Consider the following 3,715-nt stretch of genomic DNA (forward strand, 5'->3'; position numbering starts at 1 on the left):
GTGCCCTCACAGTGCCCACTGTATCTGTCAGTGCCCTCACAGTGCCCGCTGTGCCCCCCGGCACTGCCCTCACAGTGCAACTGTGTCCCCTGTATCCATCAGTGTCAGCCTTCGGCACTGCCCTCACAGTACCCCCTGTATCCATCAGTGCCCTCACAGTGCCCACTGTACCCCCTGTATCCATCAGTGCCCACTCCATCACTCCCCGTACCCCCTCACTGCCTGCCCCTGTCACTCCCCGCATAGTACCCACATGTTCTGCCTGTGCCCCGTCAGTGCCCCCCATCACTCCTCACTCTCCCGTCCCCTCACAGTCCCACATGTCACTTCGGTGACAGCTGCCCAAAGGAGTGTGACTGCCCCCACCCTCCCCATCGCCAAGCAGGACCAGGAGCGAGAATGTCTTAAAGAAAGAGGTTTCCTGGGAAGGGCAGCAAATACAAACATTACAGAGAGTTTAAGGGAAAAAATAGTGACAAGGTCACCCCAGCCTGGGCCAAACAGTGAGGGGAGACAGGAGAGAGAGGGTGAAACCAGACCTCCTGGTGGCTGCAGAAGGGTTTTGGGGAGCAGGAGCCACTTGTGTGGTTCCTCCTGGTGGGCATTGTCAACTCTTCTTCCTGCCAGTGCCTGGTGCCCCCTGAGATACACCTTTGAAACCTGGGGACACATCTCACTGTGTCCCCCAGACATCTTTCCCAGGGGGACAAGAGCAGGGACCCCTTGCATGGACACCCAGAGCTTTTGGACGTCTAAACACAGCACCAGCTCCAGGGCCAAGTGAATGCCACAGGAACACATTGATTCCCTCCCCCCCCCTGGAAAACCATGAGATGGGAGGAGGATTTAAATTAAGCCAGGGATTATATTAATACCAGCCTCGATCTGTCAGAGGAGATGGGGGACAAGGCAAGCCTAGGGAGGTAAGCAGGGGGTGGCCAGGATGAGGACCTGTGTTGCCAGCCTGGGATCAGGGGAGCCTGGATAAAAGGGAGGTGCTCCTGGAACCTGTATTTGGGGCACCAATATACACACCAGCATCAGAGCCAGAAGCTCAGGATGCTGCTAATGCAAGGGACAGACCTAGGCTGCACCACGTGCTGGGGCTTTCTCTGAACCAGTCCAGGTCCCCATGCCAGCCCTGACAGGACCATGCATTGCTAGGGTGAGCCTCTGAGCATGGCACACTTGCCTCTGCCAGCTCCCTTTGCTTGGCAGCCATTTAATCCTGTTATTTGCCAGTACTTATTAATTGGAGATCTGATTTAGCATGTAAGAGGCGAGACACCTCCTGAGGAAGAAAGAGCCACCACAGCAGATCCTGCTAAGGCAACTGAGGCATGGTGCTCTGCAGCCATTCCCTGACACCCTGGACCAGCCCCATAAGGGCTGGCAGACACCAAATCTTCAGGGGACGTTGCCTGCAGGGTCTGGGGAGGGCAGCACAGCCAAGGACACCGCAGGACTGGTGACCCCAGCTGACTGTACCCGTGCTCGAGGGGCCCCCATGTACCTCCAGGCTGATCCTCGGGCACTTGCAGCTGTTGAGGACTCGCCCATCTGAGCAGGGATGTGCCTGGTCTGGTTTGGATCCCAGTGCTTCTGCAGCCTGGTTGCCTTGCTGAGCTGGGCAACAACCTGTTTCGTATCTGTGGTGGACTGACCCTGGTGCCCACCAAGCTGCTCTATCATTCCCCTCCTCAGCAGGACAGGACATAGCAGACAGAAAAAACTTGTGGGTCAAGACAAAGGCAGTTCAATAAATCAAAAACCACGTGTAGAAGCAAAAGACAGCAAAGGATTTATTCTCTACTTCCCATCAGCAGGTGATATCTGGCTGCTTCCCTGGAAGTAGGGATTAAGCACACATAGTGGTTGCTCCAAAAGATGGTTGCCTTCTTGTGTCTCTAGAGCAATTATGCTGAAAGCCTTCTTGGGTGTCCTTAACAGCTCTCTTCCCTCTCAAATCTCATACATGGTTTCCAGCTCCAAGGTGGGTTCCCCATCCTACTCCCTGTTGTCCTTCCCTGGTCAAGCAGGGAGAACCTGCAGAGTACACCACATAGCATGCACCTGAGGCTCCCCTTCCCTCTGGTCAGAGCAGGAAGGCACTGACTTCTTGGGGTGCCCCTGACAGCCAAGGCACTGGCCTATAGGGATGAGGAGGGACAGATATTTCTCTGAAGTTCTGGAGCCAAGAAGATACTGCCTTCACAGCTGGTGTATCCGCCATATCCATCACTGCCAAGCTGTTAGAATGACACTAGTGCACTCTGAATCACCTTCCTCCACATGGTTCATGAGCACAGGTCATCCTCTGGATCTTTGGAGACCTCATGATTCTCTAGATCACTATACTCTTCAGCACCAGTTAATTCTCTCAGGTGCTGCATGCCTTCACCTGTGGTGGTCCACTTTCCTGAGTAGTTCACAAGTCTTCCCTGAATTAATATCTTGCCCTCACACCTGAGAGAAGATGCCTGAAAATACTGCAAACTGTGGCTATGAAATAGCTGCAGTGGTAATCAGTAGTATTAAACAGCTCACATAGTGGTGAGCAGGGACCTCAAGAGCCTGCACAATAAAGCCACCCACACCAGTCCTGGCTAGGGAGAGGGAGATGTATTCCCTGATCCACTCCACGAGACAGCTCCCCCAGCAGAGCAAGGCCATCGGTGTGCAGGGCAAAGCACAGAGCAGTGGTTCGTACTGACATGTTCCCAAGCCCAGCAAAGCAAAGAGATAAGCAGTGCAGCCAACAAACTGTGACCTGACAGGAGCTGCCTGCTTAGTAAATACTACAGCTATAGTACATTTAGCACAGGCTAAGGAATGGGCTTATCTGGGCACTGCCTTGTGAGCACAGAGAGCTGGCACTGGATGGGACCTCGCCTGTGGGTCCTGGGCACCCCTGGGCAGAGGGATTTGTCTGGAGGTGGGGTTGTGACCCAGGAGACATGTGCTGGGTGGGGAATACAAGGGCTGTGGGGGCTGCACGGGGCAGCAGGGCAGGGACTCTGCAGGGTGCTGGGATCCTGCAGCAGGAGAGGTTTTACTCCCCAGGGCTCAGCTGCAGCCATCACCTGGCTCTCATTCTCAGCTCTGGGTGTTATGGCAAACGGGAGAATGCTGGTGCCAAGGTGAAGGAGCCCTGATCCGGCTTCAAGCCACTGCCAGCCCATGGTCACACAGCACTACCAGCTCATGCCCCGATTAATTCATCCCACGTCCTGTGCTGCAGCTGGGGCTTGGGTCTCTGCCTTTGTTCCAGCCCCGGTGCAAGGCTCCACAGCTGCTTCTCCAAGAGCTATGCCCAGCAGCAACTCCTGCCCATGGCATCTGCTCTCACCACTCCCCAGCACATAGCCCCCATGAACAGTCCTGCCACCCTCTGCCTTTGGCAGCCCCCGCTTTCCCCAAGCCCACAGCTCTGAGCAGTGGTTGACAAGCATGTCACCACCCATTTACCTCCCCAGGAAGGAGCTCCACAGCTGGAGCAAAGCTGGAGAAGACACTCCAGTGCATTCCCCTCCACCCCACACAGCTCAACACGCCCTAGAGAAGTGACCTGTGCAGTTCCTGTGAGCTGGTCTGAGGCAACAGGGAGGGGCACATGCCTGGGCTGCAGAGCTGCCTCTCTGAGACACAACACTGCAAGCAGGGGCTTGCCCGACCATCAGTGCAACCGCAGGCCTGTCAGCGGCCCAGCCACTCA

At 55.6% G+C, this 3,715-nt stretch overlaps 1 protein-coding gene across 3 annotated transcripts in view; it reads right to left on the reverse strand.

The window, feature by feature from the left end:
* The window catches only part of RAB9B (RAB9B, member RAS oncogene family), an 11,865-nt gene that overhangs the window by 3,930 nt on the left and 4,220 nt on the right, over positions 1–3,715 (reverse strand). The window lies entirely within an intron of this gene.

The sequence above is a fragment of the Corapipo altera genome, unplaced genomic scaffold (assembly GCF_003945725.1).
Source record: "Corapipo altera isolate COAL_440 unplaced genomic scaffold, ASM394572v1 107b, whole genome shotgun sequence".
Taxonomy (NCBI): Eukaryota; Metazoa; Chordata; class Aves; order Passeriformes; family Pipridae; genus Corapipo; species Corapipo altera.